General features: G+C 43.1%; 1 long non-coding RNA gene across 1 annotated transcript in view; it reads right to left on the bottom strand.

The window, feature by feature from the left end:
- The window catches only part of LOC130874302 (uncharacterized), a 47,907-nt gene extending 29,298 nt beyond the window's left edge, over positions 1–18,609 (bottom strand). Inside the window, exon 1 of the long non-coding RNA XR_009057126.1 lies at positions 18,517–18,609. This is a non-coding gene — a long non-coding RNA (uncharacterized LOC130874302). The remainder of the gene's footprint in view (positions 1–18,516) is intronic.
- Positions 18,610–25,456: the final 6,847 nt, after the last annotated feature.

Below are 25,456 nucleotides of genomic sequence, written 5' to 3'. Positions count from 1 at the left end.
AAAGATAACATAGATATAAATATTGTAACTGTAATTGTTGCTAGAATTTTACGATGTTAAAGCCTTCCTTTTTGTTTAAACAGAAAAGGGGAAATGGTGTAGGTGTTTCCTCTGTTTGTGTGTTGCTTTCATTGGTTGATAAATAAAGAAACTGCCTTGGTCTAGTTGATAGGGCAGAATTTAGGTAGGCAGGTAAGACAGAACTGAATTCTGGGAGGAAGAAAACAGAGGGAGATCTGCCAGGATCAGACATGCTGAATCTTTCCCAGTAAACCACTGCCATGTGGTGATATATAGATTAATAGAAATGGGTTAAATCAAGATGTGAGAATTAGCCAATAAGAGGCTAGAGGTAATGGGCCAAGCAGTAATTTAATTGATACAGTTTCTGTGTGGTTATTTCGGAGCTAAGAACAAGCAGGCCCTCCTCCCTACAACAACCTCGAGCCCTCTCACTAGTGCCAGCCTACATTCTAAGGTCACAATTCCTTCAGAACGTTTTTACAGAATGTCCACTAGGAAACAAGCATTTGCATAAGTACAGGGAATAAGAAATGTAAGACATCCTGTCAACAAGCTCATGACCACAGACAAATCAGACAAGCCCACCAATGCCACACAAATGGAAATAACACAAACTCTTACTGACAGGTGTACTGTGATGTCACTGTTTACATATGAGAATCCTGAGAAATTGGTCCCAGGTCAGTATTAGTATAGGAAGCTGCGGATATTGACAGATGAGCATCTCAGGAGTATTCAAACCTTCTGTGGGTCTCCAGTCCTAAAGCCTCAGGTAAGTCTAGGCTCAGCCAAGGTACAATCCTTACTTCTTATTCAGTCCTTCTGTCCATTCTCTAGCATGCTGCACTTCTCTATAAGTATAACTTAATAAGACTGAAAAGGTATCTAGATAATGGTAGTTTTCTAAGTAGCTTCCTTATCCAAATCACAACCTACCCTGTTCTCTACCCTGCACACCTTCTCCTCTCCCATATTAAATCCAATCTTACCTCTTAAAGGCTTTCCTTCCATCTTCCATCCTTGTTAGTTCCACAATTCCCATCAGCTCTTAATTTTTGACATAACATGAGGAAGTGGCGGGGGGGATGTGGTACCTGGTTCTAATGTTAGCTCTGCTAATTACTGAATAAACTCTCATTAGAGTATTAATTTCCTTGCCTGTCAAATGAACAGTTGGGCAAGACATGCGCAAAAGCTTCTTCTGGTTCAACCTGAGCTAAGTCTCCTCCTGAGTTGAATATGTTCTTCCTAAGAACTACAAACTATCAAGAAGAAAGGCCCCATTCAGAAGGGGAGTCCGGGCTGGCACTGGAACTCCTGGCTCTCTCCAGCCACGCTGAACTTTACTGCCTGAACCCTCATAACCTTTACTTACTTGACCTTGATTCGTGCTAGTCCTACATGCCTGTGGAGACTTTCTAATCTGTCAATAACTAGGAATGCCTCTCCTGCTGACAAAGGACCCTGTTCTTTGACCACAAGCTTAGCTGCCTTGTTTCTATACAACAGGATACTCTAGCTGGACTGATGTTCCCAAGCCTCCCCTATAACACCAACTAATCTTGCCTTGGTCTTGATTCCTGCTGAGTTCCCACATCTGCTAAGCAGGGTCCACTACCTGCATACTGATTCTTTCACTCCACAAATGTTCACTGTCTCCACAGTGACAGATATTATTTGTAGACAGAGATACAGCAGTATAAGATGCAACTGCTTCTCATACCAGCTTCCCATTGCCAGGACAAACTTACCTGCTCAGTAAAGGGTCTGTCTAACATACTATTGAATCCTTATGGGGAACTGGTACCATAGTAGAACAATATTTGGGAAATGTGGCTCTTTGTGCAGTAAAGAACACAGAATAGCATGAACAGCACAAACTCTGCAACCAGAATCCTAGCTTTGTGATCCTGAGCATTTATAAAACTTCTTTGATTTATTTATTTACTTATTGCTTGAATACAGAGTAATAATAGCACCTAATTGACCAGATTTCTTTAGGAAGAAATGGGGCAGACTATGTAGCCTAGGTGGAGTGTCTAGAACATTACATTACACACAGCAAACACTTAATATTTTTATTTTTATGTGTCCCAAAGATATCAGCTTTCATATTCCAATTACTTGAAGAGATCCTGTCCTACCCTATATAACCAATACCGCAGGGGTCATTTGAAAATAATTTTGATCAATGTGGTTCAACTTCAATAATGCTAGCAATAAGATACCCTCCATAGTACTGTATACAAAATCCAATATTTTCAAAGGGTTAATCTGAAAATAGGGAGACTAGAGGCTATGGGAAAAAGAAAATCTTTACAATACATATATCAATACTGAATTTCCTACAAACGACTAAGAATAAGACAGGCAAACCTATTATAAAAATGGGCAAGAGGCTAAGCATTAAAATGTATGTTTAGACCACAGCACCTATAATACTAACAGTGATAAGAAAGATAATAACATCATATACTGACAAGGATGTGCAAGAATTAGAACTTTCCTGCCGGAAGCTTGACTGGTACAACTGCTTTGGTACCACCTTAATAATACAATCTAACAATTCTACTTCTAAGCAAATACAACAGAAAATTCCATATATAAGTACACATATGTACACATATATGCATGCATATGTTTATAGAGCTGTATAATTACATTCCATATAACATGTAGGTCAACTGTAGCAAATATACAGTGATGGTTCCCTGAGCTTCTACCTGCTAATGACAGAACTAAGAATATTCAGTAAGGTTCTCATAAATAAATTATTTAGAACATATAAATATGTGTTGATATTCATTCACTAAAGCCATGAACAAACATATTAATGTAGTACCATTTATAATGACAATCTGGGCACAGCCAGACATTCAACACAGCATCAGGAGTACCCACTGTTGCCTGTTAATAATACAGAATACTACAGTTCCCAAGAAAATAGCACACAACATGGATGAACCTCACAAACAGAAAGGAATAAAAGAAGCCAAACTACAAAGGAAAAATTCTGATGATTCCATTTATATAAAGTTTAAAATAGGAAAAATTAATCTATTAGCAAATAGATCAAAACAGCATCCACCCTTGGATGGTAGTGAGGGACAAGAAAATACTTTGGAGTATCTTTGGGAGATTGTAATATTCCTATTTTTATCTTTATTTTGGAGCTGTTTACAGGTTATGTATGCCTTGTGATGAGCACACTATGTGGTCATGTCTTTACATGTATATTATAGGTCAGTAAAATGAATATAAAAATAAACTAATGACAAGGATTTTAAATGTTATTTTTTTAACTCTAAGAAAATGAACTTTTATACAAATAGACTTTCTACCAACAACAAATTTCAGCACAACAACAAAAATTCCAAAGGCCACATATAGAGTTCTAGGCACATTCTTACCACAGCTGAAGATATGGCAGACATGCAACATTACACTACTCCCATAGAAAAGAAATATGCTTTCAAAATTCTTTAATTTGTCAAATTTTATACTCTTTGAGACTGAGTCTAAAGATGGATTTGTGGTTTACAAATATAGTGAAATGAAGCCCCTTTTCACAGGAAATAAAACTTACTAATGAGACAGAAGCGGTGGAAGCTATGCGTAAAGGGTTTGTGAAAAACAAGACCAAGAAACTCAGTAGATGCACAATCTGGAATCAGTATTCCATGGCTGTAATTCCCAGTGGCTGCCAATGCTCTAGGTCAGAGAAGAAGGCACAAAGGGAGTCCAAGACAAGTTCTGGATCTGAACTGTGAGGGAAACAAAACTCTGGTAGATGAGCAAAAGCCACCCTGAGGTCACAAGAGGAGTGACCTGTACTTCCTGACCCAAAACAGGAAACAGTGGCTGGGTGTAGGCAGCCTTGGGTACATAAGGAAATGACCTCAGCTGGCCTAGGACAAGAGGATGCGGTCTGGGTGTACTCTGACCTGAAACAAGGATGAGCAGCCAGGCTTACCCACGGTTCTTTCCTCTGGAGTGAGTTTCTAAATACACACACTCATCTGCTGATCCATTCAAATATTTGCCTTCACTGATCAGGACTCCTGAAACTTTTGGTTCTGAAAGCCTATTTGACCACGGAGACAGCAGAAGGTAGGTCCAGAGCCCACAAACCTCACCTCAGTTGCCTATAAAAGACAGCAGAAACGGACGTGAACTTGAAGAACACCAAGGATTCTGACCATGAAAAATAATTGTTTGCTTGTGTTTTAACAAATAAAGCTTGCCTGAAGATCCAAGCACAGAGCTAAGCTACTAGAGGCCAGGCAATGGTGACATACACCTTTCATCCCAAGACTCTGGAGTCAGAGACAGATGGATCTTTGTTAGTTCAAGGCCACCCTGGGCAACACAAAATTAATCCAGTCTAAAAGAGAAACAGAGCTCACATGAAGGATGGTGTGGGTTTATTTTCCGACTTCCACCTTCAAAAGGTGATCCCAGCACTCAGGAGTCACGCGCCTTTGATCCCAGCAAGAGGGAAGAAGGAACATAGGGCAGTCTGAGCAGTAGTCAGTCTGAGGAAGCAGTCCATGAGGACAGGAACGCCCTTTTGGTAGAGGTAAGAACTCTAGGAGCAGGTCGCCCTGATTCTCGGATCCTTCAGCTTTCATCCCGATAGCCGACTCCGGGTTTTTATTATTAAGAACAATTAGAATTCATGCTCCAACAATCCCTGGTGATTTACACTACCAAAGGGAAAACAACAAAAGGACAGGCACCCAGACATCCTTTGTGAATGCCATGCACTCTCTGGAGCAGGGTATCTTCCCAATTGTGGGCTACTCCACAAAAAAGCAAGTGCCACCCCAAGGAAAGGGAAATGTGTGAGTATAAGGGACACAGGATCTGTCAAGCAGCAAACTGTTGGAATAGATGTCTGAAGCACCCAACAAGAGAATGTGCACATCCTCCAGGTCCCTTAGTTTCTTCTGCCCTGATGACCTCAGTTCTTCCCCTTTCTTTCCTAGTCATAGGATCACTCACATCTTCACTCTGACATTACAATTGCAGAGTAAAGAGAAGGAGATTACAGAGAAAGAAGCTTGACAACTATCCTGTACTTTAAAACAAATCAACATATCCCAGAATCTATACAAGGACCCTTCCCTTTACCACCCAGAAGTAGCAGAGGTCCTCCCTGGGAGAATCATTCTCCTTTCTAGAATGAAGCAACTTGCCAACTGCAGATGTTTAACCAAGAGACATGACGGCTGCCAAGTGTTGCAGAGGACCATTGACTGTTTAGCAAAAGGTTGAATCTTTTATCTAGGAAGTAATATCATGTTCTCCAGGGTAATAAGTATATGTTTCCTGTATTTAAGAGAACTTCAGCAAGCAGAAGTTCTGTAACTTCAACAAATACTTCAACTACAGAAAGAAGGAAAACCGCTCCAGGCTAGACTAAAATCATTCCCACAGAATGCCTGTTTGCAAATCCTTCTCTGTTACCCTTAAAGGTATCAGAACCTAAACAGCATGCTTGCGGCACCAGGAACATGGCCTTGTGTAGTTCATGTGACCAGCCTGAAGTGTAAGTGTGTTAAAGGGTAGAAGCTGTGACAGACACCTGGAAACAACTCTCTGGGTACAATTATGGCCAGATACTGAAGTATTTCTCCATTGAGATCCCTTACACATGAGAGTGGGAGAAGAAAACAAAGATAACGCAGTGGCCCAACAGTTCCTGACTGAGATATAGTGATTTATTCTAGCAAATCATATCACAGAGACATGATCCCAGACCTGGTCAAGAGTGTAATCATCCACTCTGAAAGAGCTGAGAAAATTCAGCCAGGTCATCATCTTCTGAGACAATGAGACAGAGCTCCTTTGGCCAAGCAATCACCATTAGATCTGAGGAGTGGAGAACAGTCCCAAGGGGAAGATGTTCTGTTACCCACAGACTGCCATTCTCTCGTCTTACAGGCTACTTCCCCCCAAACTGCCCACATCACAACACAGGCCTTAGCTGGCCATAGAGAAGTCCTTAACTGTCTATGACTTGCACACCAAACCATCACAACTGACTCTGGGTGATAACTGGACAACCCATTGGCTTTTGTCTCATAGGAGTCAAAAAAGAGCATCTCAGGCCTTAAAACCCTGCTCAACCATCTCAGTTCTTCTCCCAACCCCTACCCTGATCACCATAATCAAAAGTATCCCAGAAGCCATATGCCATGGAAAGAATCTACTAAAGCGCAGATCATCTCTCTAGGGCTTTGGGGTAAAGGTTAGCAAGCTTGCCAACAGTCATGAAAGAAATCTACAACCCAAGGTGAGGCTATGCAGTGAGAATTTCAGACCATGAAGGAGGAGGGGATAGATGGATGGGTAAGTGGAAAACCAAGGGATTGTTTCCTTAGTGTGGATGAAGCCTATTCTCCAAGGGCAAAGCCAGGAACCCCTGCAGGACGGGCCAACAAACGTCTTTGGAAACCAAAAGATGCTATGTAACCTCAAGCTTGCCCAGCATAGGTGACACTAAGCAGAGACAATGCTGACCACATTACTGACTGTAAATCTAGTCCACTCAGCTGGGTCTGGCCTCCTCCAGGCCGGCCCCCCAACAGCTACAGTTTTGCTAAATTTAGGGCTGCTCCCAGCCACCCCAGCGACTCGGCACTTCGTGTCCATTTCAGGTTCAGCTGGGGACAGAGAGGAACAGAACTTGTTGAGATCTGCCCTCATGTGACCCTCCCTCTTCCCCATTGAATGCAGGGACCCGGGAAAACAGAAGATGTGAGTAACCAGTCAGAGATTTCCTGAGCTTTGTGAGTAGGCTCTGCACTCAACGTTTCGCTCAGAGAAAATGGCTGCTGGTTCCAGGAAAATCCCCCTGCCAGGTCTGCTCCTCCCCACACAAGTGTCACTCTCTCGGAGTCCCAGATACTGTGGGCCTGTTAGGATAGGATAGAATACCCTGCCACCAAGTGAGTTGATAACAGGGATGAAGGAGGACCCTGCTACAGTTCTATGAATAACTTAGAGACAAAATATGGCCAGTCAAATACTAGAGGCCTTAAAGTACAGATATTAAGCTGCAGTTCCTAAACCAGACTCCACAGTGAAGCCAACCAGGAAGCCCTGAAATTCCTGACACCCCTGAAACCCCTCCCCAATCAAAAGACCATTGGGTACCTAATATGGGTTTGGCACATTTTAGGAGGCTCGAGGATCTCTGTGCACAAGTTTGTCAACTACAGGTTTGGGAATTCAGCTTCTACTTTCTGAGAATTCAGCCTTCAAGATACCCTAATAAGGATTCCAGACAATCACTTCCTGCTATGTCACTGTGGGTAAGTTATTTAATCTTTGTTGGCTATAAAGTGCCTACTAAACACTAAGTACCTATGGCAAGATTGCTATGAATATGTAATATGATACTCCATGGAATGCATACAAAACACTAATATGTAGCAATATTATGTAGCTCAATAAGAATCAGGAATCACTGTAACAACACACAGGAGGAAAGGAGTAACCCAAGAGCTAGGCTTAAGTCATGAAGTAAGAAAGTATGTGAGAGCCGGGCGGTGGTGGCGCACGCCTTTAATCCCAGCACTCGGGAGGCAGAGGCAGGCGGATCTCTGGGAGTTCGAGGCCAGCCTGGTCTACAAGAGCTAGTTCCGGGAGAGGCACCAAAGCTACAGAGAAACCCTGTCTCGAAAAACCAAAAAAAAAAAAAAAAAAAAAAAAACCAAAAAAAAAAAAAAAAAAGGAAAGTATGTGAGACTGACAGAACAGGAACAAGAGATAAGGCTCCTACTGTCGGAACACTGTCTGCACAGACATCCTCCCTGGTCTCAGTTCACACCTTCCTCCCACATTCTGTGCTTTGCCCTCACCCCAATTCCTAAATCCTACCATTCGGAGCCCAGGGCTGTCTCCTTTCTCAGTATTTCTAACAATACCCCATGCCTATGATTTGGGGGATTTATAACTGGCTAACCTGAACAAACAGCTACCAGTCAAAGAGCATACTTGGCCTGTGGATGAATGTTTCAGCAGGGGTTAGTCCTGCACCTTAAATAAGTAAGTAACATGAGGAAAGGCCCAATTCTCACACTTCCGAGTTTTCCTCACAGCATTGGCATTGTGCTGGGCTTACCAGACTCATACACACGAGATGAAAATACATGTTTTACAGATATGAAAGCACATCTTTTGCAAAGCTAACTTCACATCAGCAGGTCCTTAGGCTAAATGCTCAGGAGGGCAGGGCCAGTACCCAAGACCCACTTTGAGCTTCCATTCAGTCACAGCAAGAACAAATCATTGCTCCACTCCATTAAACTCACCCCCTCCCAGGCCCTGTGGCTCCTGCTACCAAATCATCAACCCTCATGATTTACTGAACCCCGCAACAGCCAACCAAAGCTCAGTTCTGCCCACATCAAGTTCAGAGCAGCTGGCTACTCATAAGCTGTAAGCTTCTTACAGATTAAAGATCCTAATTTAAACCTCTGTGTGAAGTACAGCATGTGGGTCAGTACTCTGCAGGCCCATTGGTACAGAGAAGCAGCTATGATTTGAGAAATGCTTGGGGGGGGGGCACACAAATGAACACACAGAGCCTGAGCAACTGTAAATCTGAGTATCTTAGACCTCAGTGACTTCACCAGAAGAGTCAGCTCACTCCCATCCATCAGGAACCTAAGAATGTGAATTCTATCACCTTCTTCAGTGAACCCCAGAAGAGTAACACTAGAAAGGCAAAGTAAGTTGGAATGGCTTTTTTCCAGCCCAAACCTTGATATGTGGGAAATATTTCTGTTGGGGGGGGGGGGGAGAGAATAAATCTTAGAAAGTAAGGAAATAGCTATTTAAGCAGGAAGCACAGGACAACGGCTGGGGCTAAACCTCTGTATTCTGGGACTCTTCAGTAAAAAGGGAGTGACTGAGATATTTGTTCCTAACCCCTGCCTCTGTTTGGCCTCTCTCCCCAGCTCCTCTGCAACAGGAAGCAGCCCACATGAGTAAATAGCCTCAGACCTACCTAGATTTTTTTTTTTAAGCCCTCACTACAGTTGCTTCCATAGAGATAGCTTCTGGGGAAGTAGCTGGAACCGGATCTCTATGCTAAGAACACAGGAACCCTTTCAGGACAATACTCCTATATAATCTTGAGCTTGATCCATAGTAAGACCCAGGTTACATGAACTCCTGCACCCCTGTGTATGTGTCCTGTGTGTATATCTATACATACACACAAAAATGAAGCAACACTTTATGAAATACCACCTTTATCATATATTACGCACGCCAATTTTTTCTATTACAGATACACATACTTTTTATTTTTCCCTAACATTTACCTACATAAAATAAAAAGTTTCATTAAGACTTTTCCATATACATGCATATTTTCTAATGCTATTCTCCCATTATAGTGATTTCATACCACCCCACTGTCAAGGACTTTCTCTGAAATATCCTAAGCTAGGACTACCCCAGTCCTTGAGCCTTCCCAGGGACCCATGATCTCTTTCTTCTTGCCCTAATGATGCCTCTAGTGCTGGTCCAGCTACCAAGCACAAGATTCCTGGCCAACACGCTCCACCAGCTGCAGCACCTCTCACCCTGTAGGACAGCCCCAGAACTGAGCAGACCTGTGGCACCAGACAGAATGGCCTGTGCTACTCCTGTGTCCACCTCTTCTAACAGCCAAGCTGTACATCAGACATGATAAAAAAATCCTAGAGCCTGAAGTCTGTTTGCTGATTAAACAGAAACAATTCTATAGTTTTTTTAAACATCAGGATAACTTAATTCATTTTAAAACTACCCTTAGCTTAGTCTTTCTTCCAAGTAGCCTATGAAATTTTGCCACCTCCTCCTCTACATAGCTTACCCTAAATGGATCTAATAGTAAAGGAATTTCCCAATACCCAGACTACAGTAATATGAAATCCTAATCACTCCTTTCTATTCGGTCCCTCTTCCCAGAAATATAACACACTGGTCTTTATATCTATGGTTACTGCCATCTGGGTATCAGAGTCAAAAACCATGTCTTAGAAAATCAATATTCTAGCCTGGTATGATTGTGCGTGCCTTTAGTCCCAGCAGTAGACAGTATGGAGGGCCTATATCCAGACCAAAGCTAGTAAGTCTCCTTCTAGCAGCCCACCTTTTAAAAGTGTGCTTCTGAACATAGCAGACAATGAGAACTACTGAGAACTCAAGAACAATGGCAATGGGTTTTTGATCCTACTGCACGTACTGGCTTTGCGGGAGCCTAGGCAGTTTGGATGCTCACCTTACTAGACCGGGATGGAGGTGGGTGGTCCCTGGACTTCCCACAGGGCAGGGAACCCTGATTGCTCTTCGGGCTGACGAGGGAGGGGGACTTGATTGGGGGAGGGGGAGGGAAATGGGAGGTGGTGGTGGGGAGGAGGCAGAAATCTTTAATAAATAAATTAATTAAAAATAAATAAATAAATAAAAGTGTGCTTCTGCTTATAACTATCGGGTAACAACTCCAAATGTATCCATAGCCTCTTGTATAAACACAGAGGAGAAGGACCCTTCCAGGTTGCATGCATATGTACCTGGACCACATGGTGAAGAGCTTGCTGAAGATGACCCATTGTTGAAACTGCTGCACAGGAAGAAAACAAGCATGAAAAGACAACCTGTGGAACTTGAGAAAATGTTGTCAAACTATTTACCTGCCAGGATCAACATCCAGAACCTATAAAGAACTCAAACAACTGAACAGCATTAAACAAATAATCTGATTGTAAAATGGGCAAATGACCTAAACAAACATTTCTTTTAAAAAGACAAACAGTCAACAAGTATCTGAGACAATGCTCAATGTCACTGATCATCAGGGAAATATAAATGAAAATCACGGTGGAATATCATCTCACCCTAATGAGAATGGCTATTAGCAAAAACACAAAATAATAGTAACAACAGTAGTAGTTGTTGTTGTAGTATTAGTAGCAAATGCCAGGAAGGATAAAGTGAAAATGTAACTGTTATACTGTTGGTAGAACTGTAAATTAGTACAGTTATGGTGGAAAACTATATTAAGGTTCCTTAAAAATGGGAGGCAGGGGCAGGCGGATCTCTGGAGCTAGTTCCAGGACAGGCTCCAAAACTACAGAGAAACCCTGTCGCAAAAAAAACAAAAAAACAACAACAACAAAAAATGAAACAAACAAACAAACTAGAAATAAACCAGGCATGATATGTGCAGGCCTACAACACCAGGACTCAGGAAGCTGAGACAGGAGGATCATGAATTCTAGGCTAGTCTGGGCTCTATCTCAAAAAACAAAACAAGCAAACAAGAAATAGCATAGAACTACCACATAATTCAGCAATCCCAGTACAAGGAACATATGTAAAGGAACTGAAGTCGATATGTCAAAGAGACATTTTCCTGCCATGTTTACTGCAGCACTAATCAAAGTAGCCAAGAGAGAGAAAGACAATCAACCTCAGTATTCATCAATGGGGTAACGGACAAAGAAAATTTGGCGCATACACAGACACTCAAATAGTAGAATGTTATTTCACCATAAAAGACCAAAATCCAGTTATCTGAAGCCATACGACTTAGAAGATAACACACTGAGTGACATAAGACGAACACACATTCTCATTGGCATGGGGAAGCTGTGACTTCAGATGCAGAAACTCAAACAGTGGTTATCAAAAGTTAGGAGAGAGTCAAAAGCACAGAAAGTGGACAATTCATGAAAGTGCAGTAAGATATGGACAAAAAAGTCTAATCTCCTGTAGTGCAGCAGAGAAACTATGACTGACAATCATTTACTGTATAATGCAGAACAGTTAGCATAGGACTGACTGATTAACTGATGGGCTGGTTTTGCTAAGAGGACTCTGAATGTTTCCAACATAAAGAAATTGTATCTATATCTGAGAAGACAGATACATCAATGATCCTGACTTGACCATCACACATTACATACGCATACTGGAATACCAGCATCCCCCAAAATATAAGCAATTATGTCTGTTTGTATGTATACATTCATGTATATGTGCTTTAAAGGAGTAAGCTGGCTACTCCAGCGATATTCCAGAATGTTCTTCTAGCAGACTTCCAAAGCAGTGTCAGCACCCTAAATCACAGCATAACCATTACCAGATGATCACACTATGAAACTAGAAAAACATACAGTCAATAAATTCCTCAATGCTGTTTCCCCTAACATTACAAAATTATTCCATACAGTATCTCCAGCAGCTACCAAATAAATTTGTTCTGTCAGACTCTGTTGTCTAAGAAACACAGTTTTATAGTCCTAGATCATAGGATGGACCAAAGACAAGGTTAGCAGAAGTAATGTGGTCAAGAACCTCCGAGTGAGCGTGCCTAAGGAGGTACCTTAGGATGAAGATGAAAATACTAGAATATCTTTATTTTTTTGCTGAAAATAATAGTAAGTCAAACCAAACTATTATTTAGTATGTTTACAGACACAGGCACAATGCTTAGATTTGTGTGGCTACTGTCATATAATGTACAAGAGGCTTCCTCTGTAGGATCCCAAGGGCAGAAGAGAAGCAGTGACACGCTAGATGTACAAACTTAAAGACACTCTCAACACAATGATGGTTGAGCACGCTAATGAGAGTAAGTCCTGAAAGCCAAGCTCCTATACAGTTCCTGATTGGCTCACAAAATATCGAGAAAGTAGCTCAACCTTTTTTTAAAAACTAGGAGGGTTTGAAAATGTGCTGACCTCTTCTAAAATAAATGTCTATCAGTAGAACATTACTTAAGGAATATCTTTAAGAAGTAAATACTAAATCTGTTCCTTTCAAATGAAAATTTTAAACACAGATAAAAGTCACTAGTCCTTAAAAGAATGTTTTGAAAACAAGCTCTTAGAAATAAATACCACGCCGGGCGGTGGTGGCGCACGCCTTTAATCCCAGCACTTGGGAGGCAGAGGCAGGCGGATCTCTGTGAGTTCGAGACCAGCCTGGTCTACAAGAGCTAGTTCCAGGACAGGCTCCAAAACCACAGAGAAACCCTGTCTCGAAAAACCAAAAAAAAAAAAAAAAAGAAATAAATACCACCTTATGTCATGACACTGTCAATTTCGATTAAGGACATCATGTCTAAACCTATCTACATAAACTTAACTAGAAATATCTAGTTTCAAGTTTTCCCCAAATAAATGGTCTTGAATCCAGTTATTAAATATAAAAATACACAAACTCGTCCAGTGACTTTGCAACTGCTGATATCTAGAAATAATAAAACTAATGTATTAGTTGAGTTTCAGAAACTGATAGATTACATAGACTATAGAACTTTCTTGATATAAACATATTTGTGAAGGCTCTATAAAAAAAACATATTCACGTGAACCAGAATAATAAACTACTAGATGATACCAACATACTCCAAAGCAGTATAGTATATTCATTTTCAGTAGTCTTACTAACAAGCATTCTTAGTCATTTATTCTATTTAATTATCAACAAATGTCTACCTCCAACATGACAAGCACCGTCTCTGCTCTGAAACAAAGCAAGGGACAAAACTGACAAAAATCACTAACTGTGTAACTCCTGTTCCAGTGAACAGAGGAGAAAGATACTGGTGAAAACTGTCTTCGTTCTGCTGCTGTGAAGAGACACCATGACCACAGCAACTCTCAAGAAGCATTTAACTGGGGTTTGCTTATAGTTTCAGGTTTAGTCTACTGTCATCATGGAAACATAAACTGACAATGGTGCCAGAAAGAAGCTAAGAGTTCTACATCTGGATCCACAGGCAGCAAAAGAGATACTGGGCATGGCTTGGGCTGTGTCAAGGCCCAAACACTTCCTCCAACAAGACCACACCTACCCCAACACAGCAACACCTAATCCCTCCCAAGTACCTGATGACTAAGCATTCAAATATATGTGCCTAAGGGGCACACTTATCAAACCACCACAGAAATAATTTATTATATTAAATGGTGATAGAGAAAAGGCACTGTGTGAAGGGGTACAGAGAATGATAGAGAATGCTGAGGGCTGGGGAGGTCCCTGAGAAAGTAACACATAGAAAATAAGAAAAAAAAAAAAAAAAAAAACAACACAGGGTGAATTGGAAGAAGATTCCAAACAGAGAGAACTAGAGATAAAAATGCCCCTAACACAGAGTTTGAGGAACATGAGGGAAGCCAATGATGATGGCACCAAGTATAGTCACACAGGAGCTGGGTCCTACAGTCCTGTGTTGTATATGGCAGTCACTAGCTACAGCTGGATTGTGCAATGACTCAGCACAAACGGAGCTAAACAAGAACAATGTAACCCACTTCAGAAGGAAAAACACTTCTGACATACAAGCTAAAATAAAATACATGGCTACAATTAATTTCAGTAGTTTTCTTTCCTTTGCCAGATATTTTAAAGCTATCTGTGTGATTTTTCAATGTTTCTCACATTGTGTCTCTATTTCACAGTAACGATACAAGCTACAGTGTCCTATGGACTCAGTATTTACTGAGTGTGATGGAAAGCTACCCCGGGTTTGAGTACATCAGAGCATAACAAGACTTCTGCCTCACAGGAAGATTCTGGCTGCTGTAAGGACTTCAGTCTATGAGGAACAGAGAAGAAATGGCAGCAACTGGCCAAGGTGCTGGCAGTAGAAGCAGTTCTGACAGGTCAGATGTGGGGGTCCTTTAAGATGGAACCAACTTTGCACATGGTTGGGATAGACAAGAATGAGAAAGGTGAAATACAACATTTCGTGTTCTAATAAACACCTAAACAGATAGCATTCCCATCACTGTGACGGGAAAAGTGAGTAGAAAAGTCAGTTCAGTTTGGGACATGCTCAGGTAAATATCTACTACTGTCAATACTGAGATGTTAAACCAGCAGACCCATATACGGGTCTACAACTGAGGAAAAAGCCTGGATTAGAGAAGAAAAATTAGGAAGCATCATCACATGGACTTTAACTTTTCATTAGGGAAAACGTATAACATAAATAAAATTATACAGAAAGCAGTAAAATAAACCTCATCAAGCAACCTCAGAAGCAATCAATGCATGGTTGCTGCTATTTCTCTTCTGTGATTATTCTGAAACCAATTGGAGACAACATTTATAAGACATTTAAAGACTTGATGTAGAAAAGACTCACAGTGAGGATGGAGAAGATGAAGAAGTGCCCCAAGGATAGAAAACTGAAAATGAGTGGCCAGCTGAAGACAATGAGAGACCAGAAACAGATGTCCTGGAAATGAGATGAAGACAGCCTCAAGGAAAATGGCAAGCCAGCTTTGTCTATCACTGCTGAGGAGCCACCCAGTGAAGTCTAAGTCCAAGTGCTTATTGGGGGAGTGTCAGGAGCATGTTAATCAAGAGCGGTGGGACTCAGGGTGGATGGGAAAACATGAGAGTAAAGAATCTGGGGCTTCTTTAAAATGAGAAAACAGTAGCCAGTGGAAAAGATCCAACAGAGGGAAAACTGGGGATAGGAGTGGGTAGGGGAGCCAGGCAATATCCTGTATGCGGGAAGGAAGGATACCCAGCAGACAGAGTCTGTCTGGGGCAGACTGTGACTAGTGGAGGGGAAGAAGAAAGTACCACATATAATAGTCACTGACAGCTTTCTTTTCTTTCTCTTTGTGGATTTTGTATGGCGTTACCACACATCCAATTTATACTTTATTTATATTGTTCACATACAGAAAGGTCCTCATTATGCACATATATGAATTTAGAAAATGAAAAAAACCCTATAGTTAAAAATAACAATGTTATTTATAAGTAGACAGTTTGATGGTTTCTATGTACACTATGTCAAAGAGTGGTACATTTTTCCAGGATTGATCAACCTTCACCCAGGACATTGATCATAAATATTTTTTTAAAAAAATTTTTAATGTTTTTATTCCATTACAGACAAAATCTCCTGAGTAAATAGGGGGGGGGGTCACGGGAGACAGTAGAAGGGGAGAGAAGAAGAAGGGAGGGGAGCAGAGAAAAATGTATAGCGCACTGACAACTTTCAATGGTGTGTTTTCCTATGTACTACTAATACAGAAATGCAGTACATAACATATACACAGGGAGATACTTAAAAGTTTAACTGATAGGTGCATGTATCAAAATAATATTTAGAAAAAAGTCAAATTCTAAACCATGTAACCTTCAGTGACTAGAGACATGTATCATGTTAAATTTAAAATATTATGTATTATTTGAATTATGTAATAGAGAACATTTAAGTGTTAAAAGTATACTGGTCTTTACATCTGATAATATACATTTACTAAAAAGTATTTTTAAAAAACTGTACAGATATGCTAATCCTACAACACACCTGAAATTGAACTGAAAATGAAAAAAAGAAAACTAATAATACCAAAGAATCACAGGTCATTTTTTAAAATATGGAGATGTTATTTACATATGGAAATTTAAGCTATTAGCATAAGCCTGAATTATATCAGCAGATTCTGTTCCTGTAGTACATTAACAATATAACGCTTCAGCAAAGAGTAGCACATTGAAAACATGGAATTGACACCTGACCAGCTGGTAGATCAGGCAGGAGCCCAATCCAATCCACAGCCAGGAAAACCATGGATCCAACTTGCTCTAATATACCAGCACCACTGGGCACTTGCCAAGATCTTTAACAGTTGGGAAGAGCCTTTTAAATGTTTTCATTTAGCCTCTCTGACATCCATTATTTAAGTAAGCTCACCACTTTAACTGTCAGAGCTACACACACTCAAGCCAGAGTGCTAAACGCAGTAACAAAGCAGGGCCACTACCAAAGGCAAGTTACAGGACTATGAAAAGGAGGCAAGTCACAGAAACCGTGCCTGGTTTCTTATGGACACCGCTCATCAATCATGCGAAATGACAGAATGAATCCATGAACCCTAAGCCCTAAAACATGGTAGATTAAGCAGCACAGAAGTGACAGCCATATTCTACACAAGAAAAGCTGGCCGTATTTCTCACTGTTTAGACTGTGGTATCCATGACAGTCAGGCCCTCACCATCTTTTCGTATTTGTCTGTCCAATGCCTGGTGCAAAGCAGGCCCTGGATAGTTACCAGCCGGGCCTGGTGTCATATGCCTGTGATTTCTGCATTTGAGAGCCAGTTTGGTCTATGTAGTGGGTTCCAAACCAGCCAGGGCTACAAAACAAGACAAGAAAGAGAGAGGAGGAGGATAAAGAGAAGGAAATATATAGGGAGGAGGGAAGAAGGGCTACTGAAGGAAATAATAAATAGCCAAGAAACGATAAACACAGTAAGAATAGCAATGTTTGAACAAAACTCAGGAAAGCTGCTCTGGCAGTTGGTTGGAGATAAAGGTAGGCAACCAAGCAAAGCTAAAAATGCAAACCTACAAAGTAGATTCCTTATTAACAAGTGATTTACAAGTTATCAACTAAATAAAGCACGGATCCTATTTACAACATGACTTTAAAAAGAATTTTATTTGTTTTTTTTTAATGACCCATCAGAGAAATTTAAACACATACTGTAAAACAGGTCATATTTAGGTATATCTTTGCTTATTCACAGTGTGATAACACTAACAGAGTTACATTCTTAAAATAACCTATCAGGTGGAAGTATATAACAGAATTTGTACAAAAATGCTACCATGCTTAAAATCGGCTGTAACTCCGGGGTGGGGGAGTAAGGCGGGGCAATACAAGTGGAAATTTAACTGAGAAAGGCCAAATTCTGACTACCTCTGGAAACACTGGGCAACAGGAAAACAGAGGTTGATGGCACTAATTCTACTTTTGTTTAAGGTGAAATAAATACTTCAGGAAGAGATCATAAAACCTGTGCATTTGCCCCACGACAGAAAAACCATCGAGTGGTATTTTGGAACACACACTGGCAGTTCTTCAATGGAGACCTGCAGTACAGAGTCTGTCTTTTCTCCACCCCGTCAACCTGTTCACCTAGCAATCTCACCCTGGCCCCCTGACATCTCGCATTAGCTTCTAGTCCCTTGCCCTGCCACCCTAGCTTTGCCTTCTTACTACAGTCCTCTGCAGCATCTCTCGGTATCATCACAACCCAGCCTTCTCATAGCCCCACTGACACTGGAGTCTCTCCTGCCCATGTAGCTCCACCCCTTCTCTATCCTTTCCTTATCTTATCATAACTATCCTAGAACGTCAATTTTTCCCAAACATGTCATGCTCGTTACTCTGTGAGTTCCTCTCTTCCATCTACCTACTCAGCTATATTCTGTACATTTCCAAGGCAAACCAAATAACGATGGGTCAGCCAACTAATTATCTGGATGCCTACTGTGTGTCAAATTCTGAATCCAGCAAAAGGTGACAGAAACAGATATAACGGATGCAGACATCCTCTAAACCACATAATCTACCACAAATTTTCTTAGCTGGGGTTTCTACTTCTGTGAAGAGACGGAATGACCACAGAAACTCTTATAAATGAAAACATTTAATTGGGGCTGGCTTACAGTTTTGAAGGTTATCATCCTGGCAGGAAGCATGGCAATGTTCAGGCAGACATGGTGCTGGAGAAGGAGCTGAGAGTTCGACATCTTGATCTGTAGGCAGCAGAAGGAATCTGTGTCACCAGGCCTAGCTTAAGCATATATGACCTCAAAGCCCACCTCCACAGTGATACACTTCCTCCAACAAGGCTATACCTCCTAACAGTGCCATTCCCTATGGTCAAGCATTCAAACACATGAGTCTGTGGGGACAAACTTCAAACCACCACATTCCACTCCCTGGCCCTCATAAGGCTTGAAGCCATAACATAATGTAAATGCATTTAGTCTAACTTCAAAAGTCCCCATACTCTATCACAGTCGCAACAATGTTTAAAAAAGTCCAAAGTTCAAAATCTCTTCTGAGATTCATGCAATCTCTTAACTGTAATCCCTTATAAAATTAAAATTAAAAAAACAGGTCACATACTTCCAACACATAATGGCACAGGATATATATTACTGTTCCAAAACACAGGGAAAGGAGGGTAATGAGGAAATACTGGGCTAAAGCAAGATCAAACACCGACTGGGCAAATTTCAAACTCTGTACTTTTATGTCTAGTGTCAAAATGCTCTTCAGATTGCCAAATTCTTTCAGCTTTGTTGACTGCAACACACTTCTTTCTCTAGAAAGGTTCCACTCTATCAGCAGCTTTCCCTATGGCTCTGGCATCTCCAACATCATGGGATCTCCAAAGCAATCCAGGATTCACCTTCACAGCTTCACACAATGGCCTCTCTAGACCTCCATGCATGGCCTTAAAGGTTTCCCGTGTAGTAGAGGGAGATCCTATGACCCCTTTCTTCTAACCTTGACTCTAAAGCCAGAACCATGTGGCTGACGCTGCCAAGTTCTGCTGCTTGCTGAGGCTAGAGCATGCCCCTCTCATTCATTGAAATCTTTACCAGCTTTCTGGATTTGATGGTTTCCTTCACTGCCTAAGCTTGGCTGACCTGAAACTCTAACTGTAGACCAGGATGGCCTCAAACTCAGAGATCCACCAGCCTCTACCTTCCGAGTACTCCTAATAATGCCATTCCCTATGGGCCAAACATTCAAACACATGAGTCTATGGGAACCATACCTATTCAAACCACTACACAAATGGTATCGAAATTGGTTCAATTGTCTATGAACCTTCCAGACCAGACTGTAAGTGCTTTACTTCCCTGTCTTCTCGGAACTTCACATACTGCCCAACATAGAACCTTAATGAATATCCAGACCATGAAATCAATAACTCAAGTCAACGCATTATTTAAACTTCTATAGTATGGGGTCATCCTAATTCTACAAACGAACGGTAGAAAGGGTGTTTGATGAGGGCTTTTGAAGTATCAGGAGGTGAAAAGGAAACTCCTGGAGTCAGTCTCACCACTACCAGCTAAAAGCAACTCTGGGTGTAGTTGGCTACTGTCTTTGCTATTCTGGATCCTCTGTTTCCTCCTCCTACTGGCACCTCCTCCTTTCTCTCTCCCAGCTGTAATGGGAATAAGCATGTCACCCCTTCTTTCCCCACTGATCAGAGTGAGTGGTTTCTTCTTGCCACCAAACCTTTCAGTTCCTATCTCAACCCTACACTAAACTTCTCCAGCTGTTGTGCTGCTGCTAGCTCATAGCACCAAGTCTTAAATCAGCACCATTACCCGCCAAGGGTTTTACCAAGACTCCAAGCTGAGGACCAGGTCGACAGGGGGGAATTAGGAAACAAAAGGTCTCCAGAAGTTGACAGACAGCCCCCACAACACCAAGCCTAGGCCTTGTTCTAACTGTGTGTATGGGCACCATGATCAGATAAGACACACAGGCTGCTTGCAGACACTCTTAGGGCAGAGGATTAAAGCAAAACTACCAGAAAATATCCTACAGGACACCAAAGAACTCATTAGTCTCCCTTCTTCTGTCCCAAGATTGGGTTGAGCTCACTCTAGCTCCTCTGCACAAACCTGAGAATCAGGCACAGCAACTAGTCAAAGCATGGCCATGATCCAGCTCTGCTCAGGAACTCTAGACTCTAGGCCCCCCAAAAGAGTGGGATACCTTCCAGGCTCCACAGAAAGGGCTTAGAAAAAAAGGAGTTTCCCACTACGGAATTATTCTGACCATCTACTTTCTTCTTATGAGGTCACTGTAAATATCTAACACACAATCTTTAAGAACCTTTGAGGTTTGAACCAGTTCTAGCAAGAATTCCCAGTGGAGACTCATGAGCTCTTGTGGCAGCCGATGGCAAAGTTGGCAAAGTTCTATCTGTAATGTTTTAAAGGATAAGATGGTAAATATTTTAAGCTTGCAGGTCATGTGGCTGTTGTACCTACTTGACCACATCTCTGTGGCAAAACATAAGCAACAGGCATTTCTAAGATCCAACAAAGTACAGAAATAAGCATCTGGTCTACATAGGCCATAGTTTTGTTTTGTTTTTACACTAGAATCTGCTCTTTTAGCATTTCATGTTTCAGAGAGGAACAAAAGCCAAAACGTATCTATATATCTCTACTATGAGATTCAGGTGTCCCTATCTGATACTTGCTCTATAAGGGACTAAAAAGAAGTCCAGTCTGTTTATTCTAAAAACTTAACTTGAATCAGAAACGTGGAAATAGCTATAGACATCATTTCTGGGAGCTTCAGAGAAGTAAAAACTAGATTCCTTGTGCTAGATGCTAAGACCTGGAAAGGAAAGTGGTACATCCAAGACGGTGTACAGGTCCCCTGACTCTTCTACTCAGTGATAGGAAGAAAGAAAGCAAGTCAGTAGCACTTCCTGAGCCTCTCAGTCAGTGTTTCTCAACCTTCCTGATGCTGTGACCATTTAATACAATTCCTCAAGTTGTGGTGACCTCCAACCATAGTTGTTTGTGTTACTTCATAACTATAATTTCCCTACTGTTATAAATCATAATGTAAGTATCTGCGTTTTCCAAAGGTCTTAGGCAATCCTTGCGAAAGTGTTGGTTGATCCCTCAAACGGGTCACAACCCACAGGCGGAGAATCACGACTCTAAGTGAACTGCAAAGGTCAAGAAGGCAATATGGGGAGGGAAGTGCATCTCCGTGTGTCGATTCTGCATGTACTCAAGACACGGCTACTACAAAGAAAGTATAAACTAGAATCTGCACTTTAAAAATAGATATGGTCTGACAGAAGATGTAGGTAGTTAACAGAAACAAGCCAAGGAGTCTGAAACGGTCTTGGGATTATAAACAAGAACAAGGTATATACCTGTGCTTCCAAGCTCTTCCTACAATCTCTCCCCAGAACTGACTTCCACCTCACACTCTATATTTGACCAAAAATGTTTCTATGCTGATATCTAATGTTATCGCAAAGATTTCTAAAAACAAATCAATTGTGTCTCCCTTGAACAAGTTTGAATACTAACTTTATTTCCACCAACTATTAAGGCTAAAATTTTAGCACCTCCCTTCCCCATGTCCTGTCCCCAAATCAAAACGGCTGTCTGACCTGTGTCTCGTTTCCATGCCCACAGGCTTTACAGACCTCCCCCCTCCAGTCTGGCATCTTACCTGTCTTCTGCCTGTACCATCTCCCTGACCCCCATGCCAGGCTTATAATGATGTATATAGGGTCTTACCCCATATATTTACTCATCGTCCTCCCATGCATACATTCCCTTCAAGGTCAGGGCTCACTGCTACCTCTCTGGTTTCCAAGCTTCCAGAACCTTACCTAATTTAAGGGGCACACAATAACTGCTGAATGAGTGAACCCTGGTTTTTTATCATAAGGCATGTCTTACTTCCCATAACCCTGAGCCCAGAGCTGCACACTCTGTATACTCTACCATCTTACGGTCCCCCTTCCACCTATCTATCATTTTGGAAAAAACCTCTGGCTTGAAGAACTCATCAATTCCTGACCCTGTCCATGCTCCTGTCACTGCTGCATTGCATCTCTGCCCACGCTCGCCTAGCCCTGCCCAGGGATGACGTTCATACCCTGCCCCCTCCATGTACTCTAACTCCCACGCAACTGACAACTGTAGAGGTTTAGGGGGAGCTAGGAGAAGCAGGAAGCGGGGAGATGATTTTTTTTTTTAAAAAAATGACAATGCAGGGCATTAAGAGGGTATGTTGGAGCCTTTGATCCCTAGGGGCAGCACCCTCCCAATGGGCAGGGTTGGCAGGCAATTGAAAGAGGAGGGGGAAGAGGAGGAACCAGATTTTTCCACTGAACGAAAAGCATGATTTCACCACTGCCTCTGTTGCCCTGGTAACCATGGACAGCCCAGTGGAGAGTACAGTAAAAGAACACCGTGTTTATCTTTGCTGTCTGATCCACTTCCCTGTACACCCTTCCCTGACCACCTCTTGTCCCCTAGGCCTGCTCCAAATGTCGTATAACGCCAGCATCATCGCTCCAGTCTGTTGCTCAAAACCTCAAGGGCAGAGCTAATCCTGATTTTCAAGCACAATGTATCATGTGCTCCACATCCTGGGGGTTATCTCGCCACACCCACCTGCCATGCCAGGTAGCCCCAAGAACCAAGAGCTGGACTCAGAGGTCAAGAATGGCATCCACATTAACAAACAATCCGCTGGAGAAGGAGAAATGAAAGGACAAAATGGAGAAAACTGCCCAGCTAGCACCGTTCATAGTACTGAACTGCTGGAGTATGCTGGGTACCTGTTCAGTTAAACCTCTCCTGTTCCAAGACCATCAAAAGGATTCTAGCTGGGGATGAGCTGAGGGAACAGGTCCGTCCCAAAACCACAGATTCTTCTCCTACACAGGCATACAGCCCATTAGTGTGACCTCAGAACAGAGAGAAAGCTATCGCCGTGGGAGATTATATAAGTGTTACATAACATGACGACATCAATAGCACCAACGCAGTTATCCAATGCCAGAGACAGGCCAGGAGTGGAAACCAGCCCAAGGGGCTGGCATACCAATCCTCTAGCCACCAGTGCCAAAGAAAGCCTCAGCCCTGTCTATACCTGCTCCTTTCACCCCAGAGAACAGAGAGACTTGCCTGGCTCTTGCATTCTACTTCCCCTGCTGGGTGGCAGGCACCAACACCACCCTGGCTAAAGGCAGACCGTAGAGCCTGGCAGGGGGGTATCCAGGAGCCTCGGCAAGTGAGGTGGAAGGTACAGAGACCCATCTATCCTGGCATAAGAGGCACTGCAGCAGCAACAGGTTTGGCTGGACCAGCTGTCCTCTGCTCTGTGATTTGTTGTTTCTCTAAAAATTAAAAAAAAAAAAAACAAATAATTACGTCCAAAGTGAAATTTTAAAAAATAATAAAGCCAAATCCCATCTCTGATTACAAACAAAGCTAGGAAGGAGTCCTGAGTAAATTCACCGTTTCCCCATAGCCCCACTTCCTCCACGGGAAGATGACCCACCACCCAGAAACTTAAGGGCGGAACTTAGTCCACAGCTGACTCTATCTGCCCTATCTCTGCAGCTACCTAGGTTGCCAGAGCAGTTACCCAGAGGGCTTGCTCCTCCCCCACCCCACCCCAACGGCGCAGGCGTCTGTGGCTGGTGGACGTGCACAGGGGCCAGGGGGGCGCAGCTGACCAGTTCAGAGCTCCGTCCACGTCTCCCATAATCACTACCACACCCACGTTATTAATGGGGTGGGGGAATCGCACAGAACCGGCGCGGTGGCATCTCCTCCGGCTGCACCTGCGAGTACCAATCTACGCCCCGGCCTTCCCTCACGCACCTCCGTGCCTCTGAAGAGCTAGAAGCAAGCTCCCACATCTCGGAACATGCTGCGCCGTCCCTCGCCCCCTCAACCACCTGTCTCCGCTTCCCTCCCGGGAAGCCGCTCCAAGTCGCCGCACCCCTGCGTTAGCACCATGCTCGCCGCCTACAGGGAAGCTGAATTGCAGGGCACCGTTCAGGTTCGTGCGCCCGAGGCTGCGGCCCCTCAGGCCTGCACTGCCCAGGCCGCCGTCCGCACCCGCCTCCCCGCCCGCCCGCGAGGCGGCAGCGGAGTGGTAGGCGCGGCCGGGCCGGGCTTGAGAGGGTCACGCGCGGCCCGGCTCGCTCATCCCGCCCCGCAGCTCCTACCTGGGCGGCCGCCGGCTTCCGGCGCAGCTCAGCGAGCACAGCCTCGCGGCGCAGCTGCCCCGCGGGAGGCGCAACGCTGCGGACTCCGCTCCCTCCGAGAGCTCCGCCCGCTCTTCCCACGCTCGGCGCTCGCGCCGCGCCACCGTGCGGCCAAGTCCGGCGCTGCGCCTGCTGGGAACGCGGTCGCCCCCGCCCAACCGTGAGAAATGCGGCAGAGGATCTGAACCAGCCAGCCGACCAACCACGTTCTCGCCGGCAACGGGCCCGCCCTAACCTGAGGGCGGTTGCAGAGCTGTCCTTTTCTTCACCGGTTCTGGTTTCTTTTCTTCCAAAGTTTCTCTCATGACAGCTCTTATAAGGTAAAAGGTAGGAGATGTGGGCTACACTCAGGCAACTAAAGGCCTGTGTAGTGAGATTCACAGGGGTGCACCTGGTGCTCGGTAGAAAACAGATTATGCTTCTGTCTACCTATAAATGCTTACTGGGGGAAATGTTTTCTTGACAGTTTTCTGAATACAACCTGTAGAGAATTGGAGAAGAACTGTGGACCCTCTCTACAGAAAAATGCGCACTCTCATAGAAGCAGAGTTTTGCATGGTATTTCAGGATATTTTGAAACTTCTCCATGTCATGACCACCAACCTCAGACCTCTACATGTGCCTGTGAGGGCAGGTAAGCCAATTGGCAGTACCTGAAACTGCCACTTTGCCATCCTTCTGGGACATCTTCACCAGTCTCTGAGCCCGTGTTTCTGCCTATAAAAATGCCTTTTTGTAAACCCGTCGATGGGGATTGGAGGCATAGTAGAGACAGGCAGATTGTAGAGGGGTCTGGTTTCTGGCCAGTC

This window comes from Chionomys nivalis, chromosome 5 (genome assembly GCF_950005125.1).
Source record: "Chionomys nivalis chromosome 5, mChiNiv1.1, whole genome shotgun sequence".
In the NCBI taxonomy this organism is placed as follows: Eukaryota; Metazoa; Chordata; class Mammalia; order Rodentia; family Cricetidae; genus Chionomys; species Chionomys nivalis.
Note: the sequence above shows the minus strand (reverse complement) of the source record. Positions and strands in the feature narration are given on the sequence as shown.